Source organism: Triticum aestivum, chromosome 6B, assembly GCF_018294505.1.
Source record: "Triticum aestivum cultivar Chinese Spring chromosome 6B, IWGSC CS RefSeq v2.1, whole genome shotgun sequence".
In the NCBI taxonomy this organism is placed as follows: Eukaryota; Viridiplantae; Streptophyta; class Magnoliopsida; order Poales; family Poaceae; genus Triticum; species Triticum aestivum.
This window is the reverse complement of record NC_057810.1, coordinates 457,087,566-457,106,042: the sequence shown is the minus strand read 5'-3', so window position 1 is coordinate 457,106,042 and position 18,477 is coordinate 457,087,566.

The following is an 18,477-nucleotide window of genomic DNA, read 5'->3' as shown; positions in this document are numbered from 1 at the left end:
TTGACTCTTGGCTAGGCTATCCTACGATACTTCAATTTGAAATGGTTTTGCGCACACGATTCCACTACTCACCACTTCAATACACTACCGAGGATCCACCTCCGTCTTCCTATGGAAGAGCCATCCTCGGCACTCACACTTATCTTGAGGCTTTTAGTAGTTTCCATTTGCTTGTCTATGAACTGTATAGGCAACCAAGTAGTCCTTTACTGCGGACGCGGCTATTCGAATAGATCATGTTAACCCTGCAGGGGTGTACTTCTTCATACATGTTTCCACCACTTAGCGTCTGCACATGACATGTGCTCGGCAGACGTGGGTGTAGACCACGACCTACCTAAACACTTAAGCCTCTAGTCCAGGTTTATCGCCTATTCAGGTTCCATCCGCAGGGAGTCCGGCCGAGGTTTCCCATACGGCCCCGAACGATGTGAACAAGGTTTCCGAGATACCTAACGGGTATTCGGTACACCCGGCCACGTACCTACCGCATCACAGCCCACCCCTACGGTCAACACTGTCCACGGCCTCCAGTAGGCTACAAACACCAGAAACTACTTGCAACTCCTGGACAGAGAGCTAGGGTGAATAAGAAGTCGAGCGGGGTCATATTTCAGGGCCCAATGCATGGTAGTAGCTGTATCTTAAATCACATATACAGATCTCAGTGCTTAAGGTCGGCTTCAATGAAACAACCCACCATGTACTCCTACATGGCCTCTCATCGATACCTTTACCAAATCGTGTTCACCACACCACTCTCATTACCGACATAAACATTTCACTCTAGCCCATCACCCAGATGAACCAGACCTGACACGACTCTAAGCATAGCAGGCATAGCAAGGTAGGAACAACACATACACATGGCTCAATCAACTCCTACACATGCTAGTGGGTTTCATCTAGTTACTGTGGCAATGACAGGTCATGCAGAGGAAATGGGTTCAACTACCGTAGCACACAGCAGTTTGAAACGCGTTGTCTTAATGCAGTAAAAGAGAGCAGGAGCGAGAACATTGGATTGTATCGATATGATCAAATGGTTGGTTGCTTGCCTGATGGTTCGATGCACTGATACGGTTCTTCGTTAGGGTAATCACGGTACTCCTCGTTTGGCGGAACCTGTCGTAAAGGACAGCGATGCACAAACATCACCAAACAATATGCGACAATATGACGCATGCATGAAACATGGCAATATGAGTGTGTTGGGCTAATGCAACTAAAACCAGAAGGGTTTGAACAAATTTGAATCAAAGATTCAAATTTCAAACTCAAACATGGCCTTTTAAAGTGCTTTTCCTTGTTCTGCTTAAAACATCAATTTAACTTGTTTGATCATGCATGAAAATAGTACAGATGGATAGATTGGATTTTTCTGATCATTTTTCATATATAATTTGTCTAATTTGGAGTTACAGAATAAAAGTTATGAATTTTTGAAGTTTAAATAATATTCTGGAATTTCCTGATTAAATTTAAATCCAGAAATTATAATTACTGCGCCAGCATGACGTCAGCTTGACGTCAGTGGTCAACTGCGGCTGGTTGGAGTCAAACCTGACGTGTGGGGTCCACACGTCAGTGACAGGGGGTTAAACATGGTTAGTTTAATCCTAATTAGGGGTTAGTGGCGATGGGGGCCCACTGTCAGTGTCAGGGGTTAACCATTAGTGGTTAGCACTAATCCTAATTAGCTACAGGGCTGGGCCCACCTGTCAGGGACTCAGGGGGTGTCCTGCCGTGGTCAAAGTGGGTCAAACCCACCGGCGACGTGACGCCGGCGAGGTCCGAGACGGCAGCGCGACGCGGGATCGCGCTACAGGGCACGGGCGAGGCCGTGCTTGGGCTCATTGGAAAGCTCTTGCTCCCGCGCGTCGAACGGTGGCCGTGGCTGGGCCTGGGGTGGCCGGAGTCGACGGCGGCGAGCTCGGCTGCGGCCGCCGGAGTTCGGGTGCGGTCGGGATCGGTGTTGCAGGGGGTTTGGGGAGGCGTTAGCCCGTGCTGCGTACTCCTAGTGAGGTGTGGAGCACGATAGTGTGCTCGGTTGGGTGCTACGGTGACCGTGGCCACGACGGCGACATCGCCGGCGGCGTGGAGCTCTCGGCCAAGGTGGGGCTACGGCCTAGAGGTCGGAAGAGACCAGGGGAGAAGGGGGAAACGATCCGGGGGCTCACCGCGGAGCTGCAGGGATGGTTAGCGGGCTCGGGAACACGCTGGAGACGACGAATTCGACGGCGACGATGGTCGGAGCCCGAAGAGGGGAACGGCGACGTGGCGGCGATGCAGGGCTTCCGGGGAGCTGTGGGTCGGTGGAGAGGGAAGAGGGGGTCGTGGCGGAGCTTCTGAGCTAGTCGGGGGAGCGAGGGGTGGCCGGAGACGGCTGCTGTGGCGAATGGCGGCGAGGGTGGTGTTCGGCCGTGTGAGAGAGAGAGCGAGGGAGAGGAGGGAAGAACTGCGGGAGAGTGAGAGAGAGTAGGGGGGAGGCGTGGCGTCGTCCAGGGGCATTGAGGCGAGGAGGGGAGGGCAGGCAGGCAGGGAGAGAGGTGGCGTGGCGCGGTGGCGCGCGCGCGCGCCGGCCACACTCCCCTCCCTCTGTCGGGACAAAGACGACAGAGGAGGGAGGTGGGCTGGGCCGGCTGCTGGCTGGGCCAGCCAGCTGGCTGGGCCGCACAGTGGAGGAGCCCAGGTAAGCTCCTCCTGTTAATTATTTCTGTTTTTTCTAATTTCTGACATTTGTTTTGATTTAAATAATATATTAAATCATTTATTTAACTTATGCCAATTTTTGCAGGAGCTAGATATATTATTCCAGAGCTCCTTTATAAATGGCATAATATTTGGACATATATTAATATATATAAATAATATTTTTCCAATGCAAATAATTATGCATTAATTCCAAATGCCCAAAATAAATACCTATGAGCTCTTAAAAATATTGGTTTGATTTTTATCTCTCTCCAATATTTTCAGAGAGCAACATGAGCATTTTCTTGGACCTTTTTGGAGAAATTTTTATTTGGATCATTTTCAAAATGATTCTGAGGGTTTCACAGATCCCCATTTCAAATTAAATGGAAATTTAAACATGATGCACACACTCTGATGCATGACTAGCTAGGGTGTGATAGTAACCGACTCTGTGTAACCCTAGCCCTCTCCGGTGTCTATATAAACCGGAGAGTTTTAGTCCGTAGGACGAACAATAATCATACCATAGGTTAGATTCTAGGGTTTAGCCACTCCGGTCTCGTGGTAGATCTACTCTTGTACTACCCATATCATCAATATTAATCAAGCAGGAGTAGGGTTTTACCTCCATCGAGAGGGCTCGAACCTGGGTAAAAACATTGTGTCCCTTGTCTCCTGTTACCATCCGCCTAGACGCACAGTTCGGGACCCCCTACCAGAGATCCGCCGGTTTTGACACCGACATTGGTGCTTTCATTGAGAGTTCCTCTGTGTCGTCACCTTTAGGCCCGATGGCTTCTTCGCTCGTCAATCGCGATGCGGTCCGGGATGAGACTTTTCTCCCTGGACAGATCTTCGTATTCGGCGGCTTCGCACTGCGGGCCGACTCGTTCGGCCATCTGGAGCAGATCGAAAGCTACGCCCCCGGCCATCAGGTCAGGTTTGGAAACTTAAACTACACGGCCGACATCCGCGGGGACTTGATCTTTGACGGTTTCGAGCCACGACTGGGCGCGCCGCACTGTCACGATGGGCATGATTTAGCTCTGTCATCGGACAACGCCCAGAGCGTTGCTCAGGTGTCAGCTCCGACCATTAGCTCGGAGCCCACTACGCCAGTCGGGGACGGACGGTTGGACGCCACCCTGGAAACTGCAATCTCTACGGCGATAGAGCCGGATACCAGCCTAGTCCCTCGCAAGGCCCGTGACTCCAAGGTGCCGGACTCCGATCCGGACTCCATAAATCCTGCACCTCTTCCGATTAAGCCAGATTGGGCTCCGGTCATGGGGTTCACCGCCGCGGATGTCTTTCAGCACTCACCTTTCGGCAACATCCTGAATTCGTTGAAGTATCTCTCTTTGTCAAGAGAGCCCTGGCCGGACTACAGCCAACACGGTTGGATGCGGACGACGAAGAATTCGTAGCCCACCCACCACCCACTTCGTAGCCACTGTCGACGATTTAACCGACATGCTCGACTTCGACTACGAAGACATCGACGGAATGGACGCCGATGAGGGAGACGATCAAGAACCAGTGCCTATAGGGAACTGGAAAGCCACCTCGTCATATGACATATATATATGGTGGACACCCCTAAAGCGGGGGATGGGGAGGAGAAAACGGAGGATGATCCCTCCAAGAAGCAACCCAAGCGCCGACGTCAGCGGCGCCGCTCTAAGTCCCGCCAAAGCAAAAACAGCGATTCCGGCACCGGAGATAACAATATGCCGGACAGTGCCGAGGACAACCCCCTCCAGCAGGATTCAGTGCAGGAGGACGAAGGAGCCAGCCCTCATGAGAGAGCGGCCGACAAAGAAGACGAGGATGATAATTACATGCCTCCCTCCAAAGACGAGGCAAGCCTCGACGACGACGAATTCGTCGTGCCAGAGGATCCCGTCAAACAAGAGCGTTTCAAACGCAGACTCATGCCATGGCAAGCAGCCTCAAGAAGAAACAGCAGCAGCTTAGAGCTGATCAAGACTTGCTAGCCGACAGATGGACCGAAGTCTTGGTGGCCGAAGAGTATAAACTAGAACGCCCATCCAAGAGCTACCCGAAGCGCAGGCTGCTACCCCAACTTGAGGAGGAAGCAACTAAACCTACATCACCAGCGTACGATATGCCCGATCGGCCACCCCGTGGCCGCGATAGAGAGGCCTTCAGGCCCTCAACCCAGGCCGCCCCCCGACACCGCTCAAAACATACTAGAGTAAGGGGAGACACAATAGACATGCGAGACATCTTGGAGAATAAGGCAAGGCAAACAAGATCGATCTACGGATTGCATGGGCGCCCCGCTTCACGTGACGCTAGCCGTCATGCTGGACATAATAAGTATGGCCCGGCCGAATACAACAGACCAAGCTCGTCCGAGCTGCGTCGCGATATAGCCCAGTACAGGGGCACCGCACACCCACTATGCTTCACAGACGAAGTAATGGATCATCAAATCCCCGAGGGCTTCAAGCCCGTAAACATCGAATCATACGACGGCACAACAGATCATGCGGTATGGATCAAGGATTATCTCCTTCACATCCACATGGCCCGTGGTGATGATCTACACGCCATCAAATACCTCCCACTCAAGCTTAAAGGACCAGCTCAACATTGGCTTAATAGCCTGCCAGCAGAGTCAATTAGTTGTTGGGAGGACCTGGAATCCGCATTCCTTGACAACTTGCAGGGCACGTATGTGCGACCACCCGACACCGATGACCTAAGCCACATAATCCAGCAGCCAGAGGAATCAGCCAAACAATTCTGGACACGGTTCCTGACCAAGAAAAAGCAAATAGTCGATTGTCCGGACGCCGAGGCCCTCGCAGCCTTCAGGCACAACATCCGAGACGAATGGCTTGCCCGACACCTAGGACAGGAAAAGCGAAGTCTATGGCAGCCCTCACGACACTCATGACCCGCTTCTGCGCGGGAGAAGACAGCTGGCTAGCTCATAGCAACAACATAACCAAGAGCCCCGGCAATTCGGATACCAAGGATAAGAACGGCAGGTCACGTCGCAACAAGCATAAACGCCGCATTAACGGTGACAATACTGAAGATACGACAGTCAATGCCGGATTCAGAGGCTCTAAACCGGGTCAGCGGAAGAAGCCATTCAAAAGAAACCCTCAGGGCCCATCCAGCTTAGACCGGATACTCGATCGCTCGTGCCAGATACACGGCACACCCGAACAACTAGCCAATCACACCAACAGGGATTGTTGGGTGTTCAAGCAGGCAGGCAAGTTAAGTGCCGAGACCAGAGATAAGGGGCTACATAGCGATGATGAGGAGGGGCCCCGACCGCCGAACAACAAAGGACAGAAGGGATTTCTCCCGCAAGTTTGGACGGTGAATATGATATACGCACCCACATCCCCAAAAGGGAGCGGAAGCGTGCTCTCAAGGACGTCTACGCGCTAGAGCCAATCACCCCAAAGTTCAACCCATGGCCCTCCTGCCCGATCACCTTCGATCGACGGGACCATCCCACCAGCATCCGTCACGGCGGATTCGCCGCACTGGTCCTAGACCCAATTATCGACGGATTCCACCTTACCAGAGTCCTAATGGACAGCGGCAGTAGCCTGAACCTGCTTTACCAGGACACAGTGCAAAAAATGGGCATTGATCCTTCAAGGATTAAACCCACAAAGACAACCTTCAAAGGTGTCATACCAGGGGCAGAAGCCAGCTGTACAGGCTCGGTCACACTCGAGGTGGTCTTCGGATCCCCGGATAACTTCCGGAGCGAGGAGTTAATCTTCGACATAGTCCCATTCCACAGCGGCTATCATGCCCTGCTCGGACGAACCGCATTTGCCAAATTCAATGCGGTGCCACACTACGCATATCTCAAGCTCAAGATGCCAGGACCTCACGGAGTCATCACGGTAAACGGAAACACCGAACGCTCTCTCCGAACGAAGGAGCACATGGCGGCCCTGGCAGCGGAAGTACAGAGTAGCCTCTCAAGGCAGTTCTCCAATCCAGGTGCCAAACGTCCGGACAATGTCAAGCGAGCCCGAAGTAACCTACAACAAATCCGGCTGGCACGTTCCGAGCAAGCATAGCAGTGCGGCCCCAACCCCGGCCCCCATCAAACGGCGATACTGGCACCATGAGTACATAATTACGCCTTGGAGATACCATGGGCATAAGGGGAGGGGCACAAGAACGGCACGCCCAGAATGCGGCTCAACCGCACTAAGGGGCTCCCTATTTCGCCGTTTTTCTTTTCACACCATTTCAGGACCCACCTATTCGGACGGCCTGTCCGGCAATACTCTCGCCGAACCAACGATGCAATAGCCAGGGAGGGAGCAAGCCACGTCAAAAGTCCAGGTGGTCTCTATAACGAGTTTAATACCTGTTTCTCTTACAATCCTGCAGCTTGCCCCTGAAGGGGAATATGTCAAATACTCCCATCTCTTGCTTACCACACTTTTTGTATCGTTCTGCTTTCGCAGCAGCCCTTTTTAAATGAACAATATATAGCTCTTACCTATTATTGTACTTATATATTTTTATATGCAAATATGTTCAGTCATGACACTATGCAACCATACACTTTGGTACGGATAATACACCAGGGGCTTACAACACCCCATAACATGGTGTGAGAAGACCGAACACTCTAACAAGTGCGGCACCCCGAACTTATAGCTGTCACATCCCTACCTTCTGGTAATGCTCTAGGCTAGCTTCATGTGTGCATCATGTCTATTTTCTGAAACTTGAATTGAGGATTGTTGAAACCTCAGAAATCTAATTAAAAGAAGGGCAAGCACCCTTTAAATTGCATTCGGTGAATCCAAAATGCCCTAAAAATAGTTTTGTGAATTTTGGCAAGAGTTATATATCAAACCAAAATTATGGAACATTTTTAAGGAATTATTTGGTCTCCGAATTTAAATCAATAACCTGCTTGAATTTGGGAATATATTCATAATATATAATGAATATGTTTTCAAATGCTTTGAAGTGTTTTATGTACTTTTGGAATAGTCCAGAGAGGTAACATAAAATATTTCAGAATGTTTTGGCATTGTTTGAAATTCTTTTGAATTTGGAAACAGTGGCAAAATAAATTTAAAAATAAAACAAACAGAAAATAAAACAGAGCACTTACCTGGCTGGCCCAGTTATGGCGCAGCCCAGCAGCAGCCCAGCCCACCGCAGCCGCCACCGTCTTCAACCTCCTGCCAGTAGGCAGGAGGGCGTGTGCCCGGCGCGCGCGCGCACGCGCCAGCCACCTCATGCTTGCGTGCTCGCCGCTGGACTCACCCGAGGGCGCCACGCACCCTCCCAGGCCTCGCACTCTCTCCCGTGCCTTCTTCCCCCTCCTCTGGCTCCCTCTCTCTCCCACCGAGCGGAGCTCGTCGCCACCGCTCGCTGCAGACGCAACCACCAGCCACCCCACGCCTCATCGATGCATCAAGAAGCTCCGCCTCGTTGTCTGCATCGTCCTCGATGAGGCAAACGACAAGGGACGCGCTGCATCGCCGCCACCATCGTTGTCCTCACCTCCGGCCGCCCGAGATCGCCGTCGTCGTTCCGGCCGCACCAGTGTATCCCCTACCTCACGCACGACGCCATCGAGACCGCTGTGAGCTCTCCTCTGTTTCCCCTCCTTCCCCGTGCTCGATTTCATGCCGTAGCCCTGCTAACTGTCGAACCCGCGAGAGCCACGCTGCCGGCCATGTCGCCGCCGTGGCCATGGCCACCGCAGCTCACACCCGTGCACGTCACCGCACTCAGCAACCTCCCAGGAGCTTGTAGCCACCACCAGCTCCTCCTCCCGTGCATCGTAGTGCCAAACCCGACCCCTCCCGCACTCCGGCCGCCGCCTTGCTCGCCGCCGGCGCTGCTCCCGGCCACCCCGAGGCTTCTCGTCCAGTCCTTTGGATGCGGACGAGCAAGAGCTACTCCCCGGTGCCCTCATCTCGCCAAACCACCACCCGTAGCTCAAATCCGAGCTGAGCCGCCGTCGTTTTGGTCGTCGCCGGCAAGGCTCCGGCGACTGCCGACGTGGTCGTCATTAGCAGCTAATCGCGCCACTAATTAACCTCCGGTGAAATAGACAGCCGGGCCCCACCGCCTAACTAACTGGCTAACTAAAATAGAATAAGTTTAATCTAATTGCAGTGGCCCCACGCGTCAGCTTTGACCGCGCTGACGTGGCCGTTGACTGGGCCCACATGTCAGCGACACAAACCAGTCTGAGACACTGACGTGTGGACCCCACTGGCTAGGTTTGACCTGGACCAGCCCCGTTGACCACTGACGTCACCCTGATGCACTGCTGACGCAATAATTCATTTTCTGGATTTATTCTTTTACAGGAAATTCCAGAAAATGCCCTAAACTTCTAAAAATCATATAAAATCAACTGTAACTCCAAATCAAATAATTTATATATGAAAAATTATCAGAAAAATCCAATCTATCCATCTTTACCATTTTCATGCATGTTAGAACAACTTATGACTACTTTTTAGACAATTCAATTAGATGGCATTTAAGAAATCACATATGGAGTTTGAATTTGAACCTAGTGTTCAAACCAACTCCATTTAACTTGTTGTTAGTTGCATTAGCTCAATCAACAGCATGTTGCCATTTCATGATCATGCATCATATTGTGCATTGCATTGATTGTGCTCTTCCTTGTTTGCCGGTGTTTGTCCCCTCTCAATAGACGTGGTTCCGACGATGAGTTCGATGACACCGATGAAGAACTATTACTATCTTCAGAAGTGCCAGGCAAGCAAAACCCCCTTGTTCATTCCGAAACAATCCCATTCTCTCGCTCCTGCTCTCTTTTACTGCATTAGGACAACAACGTTTCAACCGTTATGTGCTGCGGTAGTTGAACCCCTTTATCCTCTGCATGACCTGTCATTGCCACAGTAAATAGTTGAAACCCACTAGCATGAGTAGGAGTTGTTTGAGCCCTGATGTGCGTACTCATTCATGCTTGTTTGTCATGCCTGCTACTGCTTAGAGTTGAGTCAGGTCTGATTCATCGGGAATGAATCAGAGGTGTGTGAACATGTCCTATTGTTGAGAGCTAAGTGTGTGAACATGATTTGGTAAAGGTAGCGGTGAGGGGGCATGTAGGAGTACATGGTGGGTTGTCTCATTGCGGCCGTCCTCAGGAACTGAGTTCTGTGTTTGTGATCCATGACCAGCTACTACCACGCATTGGAATGCTTAAGTGCCCCTCTCGACTTATTAATCAACTTGATCTCTGTCCAGGAGTTGCAACTAGTTTCTGGTGTTTGTAGGTAGTGTTAGTAGTCTACCAAGTGGCACCCGGTATAGGTGGGCTTGGGACAGACTAGGCACAGTGGCACGGTGTACCAAGTGGCACCCGGATGGTGGGCTTGGGAACCCTGCTCACATCGTTTGGGGCCGTGAGCGACACCCCGACCGGATCTCCTTGCGGATGGAATCCGAATAGGCGATAAACCTGGACGAAAGACTTGTGTGGTTAGTGAGGTCATGGCCGACACCCTCGCTGGGCTTCCGCTTGAAGGTTGCCGAGTACATGTCGTGTAAACGGCGGTAAGTGGTGAGAGCGTGTGTGAAGAAGTACACCCCTGCAGGGTTAATATGATCTATTCGAATAGCCGTGTCCGCGGTAAAGGACTTCTGGGTTGCCTGTACAGTTCATAGACAAGTGAAAGTGGATACTCTAAAATACGCAAGATAAGCGTGAGTGTTATGGATGGCATTCTCGTAGGGAGACGGGAGTGGGTCCATAGTGGTGTATTGATATGGTGAATATGTGGACTCGTGCGCGCCACCTCAAAAGAGTTACTTGCAGTCATAGTTCTGGATAGCCACCGAGTCAAAGCTGGCTTGCTGCAGTTAAACCCCACCACCCCCTTTGTTGATAATGATGCATATGTAGTTAGTTCTGATGTAAGTCTTGCTGGGTACATTTGTACTCATGTTGCTTAATTTATGTTTTTGCAGAGAGACTTCAGTCTCGCTAGTAGTACCGCATGGACTTCGACGTTTAGCTTGTGTCAGGACCCCGACTCAATGCCACATCGATCTAGCATGTAACACCTCATATCACTTTGCGGCCTCACGCACGGTATTCCCACGGGTGTCACCTTACCTTTGCCCGGGACCGTTTGCGCCTTTTGGCACACGTATATGATAGTGTCGCTAGCATCCATATGATAAGGAGCCCGGGCTGACATGGCTAGTCGTAAACCCAAAGTGGCACAAACTTACAGGGACAGGCATGCATGACCCAGCATCGAACGTGTGGGTCATCAGCGAGTGAATCCAGGCTGTAGCACTGGGCTAGCAGGACTCCGGTGATCCGGGCTGTAGCAGGCTAACAGGACTCCGGTATTCATCGCGTGACATTTCCCCGAAGGGACAGACACAGGAACGAAGAAGGACACAGGCCGGCCAGCCTAGGTGTTCCGGAGCAGTAGCAAGCTACCATGGCTCAGTGGAAACACTAGGAGACATTTCCCGATAAGCGAGGCTACTAAGGATAAACAACTAGATAGTCAGATCCCACACATACCAAGCATTTCAATAACATACACACAATATGCTCGATATGTGCAAATACAACATGGCATCACAAAATGACTTTACAACTCAAGTATTTATTCAATAGGCTCCGAGGAGCGAGACATTAAAAACATGGGTCTCATGACCCAACAATCAGAGCATACAAGTCAAAGCACATACGGAAGCTTAACATGTCTGAGTACAGACAACTATAAATGAAAAGGCTAAAAGGCCTGACTATCTACCAGATCCTGCCGAGGGCACAAGATCGTAGCTGAGGTAACAAGCTAAACGTCGAAGTCCACGTGGAACTACTAGTGAGACTGAAGTCTCTCTGCAAAAACATAAATTAAGCAACGTGAGTACAAATGTACCCAGCAAGACTTACATCAGAACTAACTACAGATGCATCATTATCAACAAAGGGGATGGTGGGGTTTGACTGCAGCAAGCCAGCTTTGACTCTGTGGCTATCCTGAACTACGACTGCAAGTAACTCTTTTGAGGTGGTGCACATGAGTCCACATATTCACCATATCAATACACCACTATGGATCCGCTCCCGTCTCCCTACGAGAACGCCATCCATAGCACTCACGCTTATCTTGCGTATTTTAGAGTATCCACTTTCACTTGTCTATGAACTATGCAAGGGGTCCAAGTTTCCATATCCGAGGAATCCGGCTATTCGAATAGATAATGATAACCCTGCAGGGGTGTACCTCTTCACACACGCTCCCGCCACTTACCGCCCTGTACACGTCATGTACCTCGGCAACCTTCAAGCGGAAGCTGGGCGAGGGAGTCGGCCACGACCTGACTAACCGAACAAGTCTCTAGTCCAGGTTTATCGCCTATTCGGGTTCCATCCGCAAGGAGATCCGGCCGGGGTGTCGCTCACGGCCCCAAACGATGTGAGCAGGGTTCCCAAGCCCACCATCCGGGTGCCACTTGGTACACCGTGCCACTGTGCCTAGTCTGTCCCAAGCCCACCTGTACCGGGTGCCACTTGGTAGACTACTAACACTACCTACAAACACCAGAAACTAGTTGCAACTCCTGGACAGAGATCATGTAGATTAATAAGTCGAGAGAGTCAATTAAGGATCCCAATGTGTGGTAGTAGCTGTTCATGGATCACAAACACAGAACTCAGTTCCTGAGGACGGCTGCAATGAGACAACCCACCATGTACTCCTACATGGCCTCTCACCGCTACCTTTACCAAATCGTGTTCACACACTTAGCTCACACACAGTAGGACATGTTCACACGCCTCTGATTCATCCCCGATGAATCAGACCTGACTCAACTCTAAGCAGTAGCAGGCATGACAAACAAACATGAATGAGTAGGCACAACAGGGCTCAAACAACTCCTACTCATGCTAGTGGGTTTCATCTATTTACTGTGGCAATGACAGGTCATGGAAAGGATAAAGGGGTTCAGCTACCGCAACAAGTAACAGATGAATCTTTGTTGTCCTAATGCAGTAAAAGAGAGCAGGAGCGAGAGAGTGGGATTTTATCGGAATGAACAAGGGGGTTTTGCTTGCCTGGCACTTTTGAAGATAATATAGCTCTTCATCGGTGTCATCGATCACATCGCCGGTACACGTCTATCGAGAGGGGACAATTACCGGCAAACAAGGAAGAGCACAATCAATGCGATGCAACAATATGATGCATGATAATGACATGGCAATATGAATGTGTTTTGGGCTAATGCATCTAGCAACAGGTTAAATGAAGTTGGTTTGAACACTAGGTTCAAATTCAAACTCCATATGTGAGAGTTTAAATGCCATTTATTTGTTTTGTCCAAAACAGAGGACAAACATTGTTCAAACATGCATGAAAATGGTACAGATGGATTCCTTGAATTTTTCTGATAATTTTTCATATATAAATTATTTAATTTGGAGTTACGGTTGAATTTCTATGAATTTTAGAAGTTTAGGGCATTTTCTGAAAATATTAAATCATTTAAGATTTATTTAAATTCCAGAAAGGAATTATTGCGTCAGCATGACGTTGGCATGACGTCAGCAGGTCAACGGGCGCCGTCCAGGTCAAACTGACCTGTGGGCCCTGCATGTCAGTGTCTGGACTAACTAAACTAATTAAAATTAACCCTAACTAACTTGGTTAGCCGGGCGGGGCCCGCATGTCAGTGTAATTAGTGTAACTAATTTTTAGTTAACACTAATCCTAACCTAATTAACAGGCCGGCCCCACCTGTCATGGACACAGGGGGGGTCCCGCCGTGGTCAACGTGGGTCAAACCCACCGGCGGCTTGACGCCGGCGAGGCCAGCCGCGGTGGCGAGCCTCGGGTTTTGCCCACAGGGCTCGGTTTGGCGCGCGGAGCACAGCTTCGGGATGCGGACGCTCGTCCGCATCCAACTGTGGTGGTGGCGCGGCCGGGAAGTGGCCGGAGTGGTGCCGGCGACGAGCTCGGCGGCGGCCGAAGCTCGGGTGCAAGTGGGGATGGGGCTGCAGTGCGCAAACAAGCGCGGCGAAGTGCCACGGAGGCTCTACGCGATGCGGGGAGCGCGTTGGGCGCATGCCCGGGACCAAATGGTCACCGGAGCATCACCGGCGACGAGTGCGGCGGCGGCGAAGGTTCGGCCATGGCGGGGCTATAGCGTAGAGAGCGGGCGCGACCAGGGGAGAAGGGGGAGACGATGCGGGTGCTCACAGCGCGTCCGATGGCGTCGTCGGCGAGGTCGGGGGCGGTCGGGTTGCTGCGAATCAACGACGACGGCTATCGGTGCAGGGGACGAAGGCAACAACGATGACGGCGCTGCGGGGCGCTCCGGCGTCGTTTGTCTCAGCGAAGATGAAGAGCAGGTCATGGCGGAGCTCCTGGACCGCTCGAGAGGACGAGGGGGAGGCGATAGCCGCGGTGGTGCTCATCGGTAGCGTCGGCGCGGTCCGGTGAGGTGGGGAACAGCGAGGGAGAGAGAGCCAGGGAAGGGGAGAGAGCACCAGGGAAGAGAGGAAGGGCTGGACGGCTCCGGGCGGCTGCGTGGCGTCTTCAGAGGAGTCGGGGCACAGGCAGGCAGCCTGGAGGTGGCGCGGCGAGCGTCAGGCACGCAGCTGCTTCGGTGCGAGGGGAGGAAGACGACAGGGGGGGTAGCGGTGGCGGGCTGGGCCGTGCTGCTGGGCCAGGTGGCTACCAGCTGAGCGCCAGGTAATGTTTCTCTCCCTCTCTCTGTTTTTCCTATTTTACTTCTGTTTTCTATTTTCTGTAGTTTGTTTTGATTTAGTTTAGCAACTAAATCATTTAAATAAATTCTGTAGATTTTTATGTGGCTTGCTAAAATATATACAAAGCCACTCACAAACTTCCAGAATTATTGGAGTCATATTTAATATATATTAAATATAAATCCAAAGCAAATAGTTATTGGATTAATTCAAATGGCCAAAATAATTATCTCTGTGACTCCAAAAATATTGGTTTAAATTTTACCTCTTACCAATATTTCCATGGAATAACAGGAACATTTTCTTGGACACATTTGAGAAGATTTAATTGTTGGTTATTTTTAGAGGTTTCCTGAGGCTTTTGAAAATTCCTCAATTCAAATTTCATTTGAATTTAAACATGATGCACACACCAGGCAGCACCAGAAGCTAGGGATGTGACAACTCACCCCCACTAAACAAGAATCTCGTCTCGAGATTCAAGCGTAGGGTAAGATGAAGGGGAAACGCAAACTAGTATAATCTTCACGATCCAGGTTGCACTTCGAATGAACGTTGATTCGATCACCATCATTGTCTCGAAGTCTTGCTCTGAGAACTCCAGCTAATCATGACAAGAAGAGGAAGGGAAAACTCTGGAAGGATCGGTCTTCTCGAAGGTCGAACAACTCAGGATTAACTCCCGGAATGTGTCATAGCAACATCTCTCGAGCTGAGACACGAGATACACATCAAGAGGGATGGAAAGAACCAGATGACGAAGGTTCACTAGGTGGACAATAATTCCACACTTAAGAAGGTGGTAAACGATTGTCAACGTAGCGAGGAGTTAAGTTGACATGACACCATAATGATGCACCTTAGGGAAGGTGACTCGAAGATATATCCCCTTAAGTGGCAAAAAGAATTACTTTTGATACCGAGATCATTGAAACTCTTTATACCAGCCTAAGGCAATTCTTGAGTGATCGTTTGGAGGGGTTCGGTAGAATGGCATACTCGGACTTGGATGATGTGGATTACCTTGTTGAAGACAACGTAATGGATGAATTTGCTTATCACCGGAAATGGAAGAGACCCATGGTAGAATGGCACATTGGCGGTGTAAGCTGGGAACAAAATGCAAATGCTGGGAATGATTCTGGTAACTGGGGGAAGAACCCAACAACAGAGAGTGAATTCACTGTTTGAAGAGATCATAGCATTGCCGAGGAAACTGAGAGCAAACCCAGTTAGTGCCGATGATAACACCTAGCGCTTGTGCGTGCTCTCAAGAACTTGAGCATTTCCATATTCATCAAGGTTTTACCAACATCCGTGTCAAGGATCCTGGCAACACAACATACCACCATGATGAACAACGATGGACGATGCAGATGCATAGGAAGATAACATCAACTCAGATTTCACCCTAGCGAGGCCAAGGAAACAAAATCTGGATGATCGACCGAGAGACATTTAGCACTCCGCTTCTAATGTTCTCCTTGACGTGCTAGTGTAACCCATTCATAGATATGGTTTGATAACTAGAACATCAAGTAAAGGTCGGACTTCGGGAGCAATAGAATCCATAAGGAACAGTTACGGAGGTAAATCCTACGAAATCCTTATGGGGAGGTGGCCAACTTCCTCAAACAAGATACTACAATAATAGGTCTGCCGGCTGGGTGTGTTGGCCACGACATCCACTTTTACCGGTTATCGAGGGACAAATATTATAGTTCTGGGGAAATATTCCAACCATCATATCTGCCTGAGACTCAGATCTGGTTGGTGTCAGGATATTCTAGACTCACCAAGTCTAGAAGAAAAATGAAAGTTTGCAACACAAATCGACGAGATGACGTTGCGAGATTCTCGAGGGACGAACTGCGATAGCAAGCTCCAAAACATGAGCTGGTTCTGCTACAAACATGTGAACATGTTGTCCCAGACAAGCATGACCACATGGTAGTCTTATAATAAAACACTACCGAGTTCTGGTTGGGAACCATCATCGAGGATATCAAAGTTCTTGATTAAGCCCGGGTTAGCTCTTAAAAAGAACTCCTTCTCCTAGAACAAATCAATCAGTGGCTTGGTGTGCTACATAATTCATATGGAACGAAGATGATCAGTCTAACAGACCACAGAATACTTTGCACGTGCATGACTGACTTGGGATGATTCCAGAGGAGTAAAACAAACTTTCTCGAATTCACGACGGCAACTTACATCAAATGCACGTGAATCAAAGGAAGTCACTTCTTTCATCCAAACATATACCTCAGAGACGGAACTCGAAGGCATGGTTTACAAAGTTTCTAACACTAGCTTAATGTCCAACAGAATCATGGAGAAGATAAGGATGTGGTCGATGGGCTCAACAACAATTCATCCAGGTTCCCTTTTAAAAAGGAATTCCATAGTTAAGTGAACACGGTGATAGCATTGGTCAGACCAAAAAATATAATGGTGTATGCTCGAGGAAAAACCACGAATAAGACAGCATTACGAACATCGTTGGTTCTGATTTGATTTGACGATAGCCCATACTTAAATCAAAGATTTGGGTAAGATAATAGATCCAACAATTGTTCACAAGGACCAATTGATGAAGATACCATCTTTCTTCAACACACACACACACACAAGAATATCCCTTTGGAACGAACTAAGTCAGGCAAGCTTTTATCTTCCAACTCTCCAAGTTGCTGTTCAGCTTAACCAACTAGCTCAGGGTATCCAACACAGATTTCTTGGAGAAGGGGTGGTTTATAAGAAGAACCCAACTTGATCACAAGCTCGACATAACGGTCAGGGGACAACCTGGTGATACTTCCGGGAAGATATTCGGAAAATCACGAACCACCGATATGTTACCAAGCTCAAGAACAATCTTGCTTTTCAGGACAAGACGATATGATCAAATAAGCAAGGATTGGCATTATCCTAACTCATTGATCGGAGAGTGCACCAGAAATAGGGACTAGGTAGCACAGTCTATCCTAGAATGATGATTCAAGAACCAACACGTTAAGAATGAGGTTATTGTCCATTAACTACCAAACAACAGAGTTGCTAGCAGTATTGATTTCACACACCACGATTCACTTGTCGGCATTCCGATCACAATAACACAGGAAACGAGGAATGAACAATGATGGCAAGAAGTATCACTGTACCAAGAGTTCATAGGATGGTGTGCAATTCCTACAATAATCCCGATATAAAAGATGGTAATACTTCAGGGTGGAACAGAACAAAAAACTGGATTAGTATTTTGATCTGCGGAGTACAACTACTTTGACCCAATCCTGGAAATGGATAAGGTACTGGAGTTTGTTTCTCCTAGTCATTCTGGAATAGAATGGCTTGATGGACCACAAGAGTAATAGGTATCGATGAACGATTGCACGCATACTCTTGACTATCAATTGATAGACGAGGGTCAGAGGACAACTAAAGAGGGACAACTCAAAGGAACATACGATTTTCTGAGTTGTGGATGCATGGTTTAGCATGTCGAACGAAGTTCAACATATTTCTTCCGGATAACCCATGTAGAAAGGTAGAACTGGCAGAGCCACAATATATAATGGAGAACTCATCAAGAGCACTCTGGTTGTGATCGTTCAGTTCAACGAGGGACTTCTGCCATAAGTAGTTCATGGTATTTGGAAGAAGAAGATACCACGGACTTTAAGGACTATCGCAAAGGTTACTAATAACCTAAAGGAACGAGCAAAACTATCAACATGAAGCAAGTAGGGTGAATCTCGGGTTCAAAACCCAGGAGTAGAATACCTACTACTAGTGGCATCACGGGATGCTTTCGAGAATAAAAGCCAGAATCATCACACTGGGACACAAATCATGGCTAGACTACTAGATGAGCCCCTAAGACACCTAGGGTCATAATAATAACTCCAGCATAAATGTCAAGGCAATAGAATACCTCAACTCAACAATTAGTGTGATTGAGCTGGCATAAAGGAACATCGAAACCAGAGGGAAAGGATTTTGCAAATGCA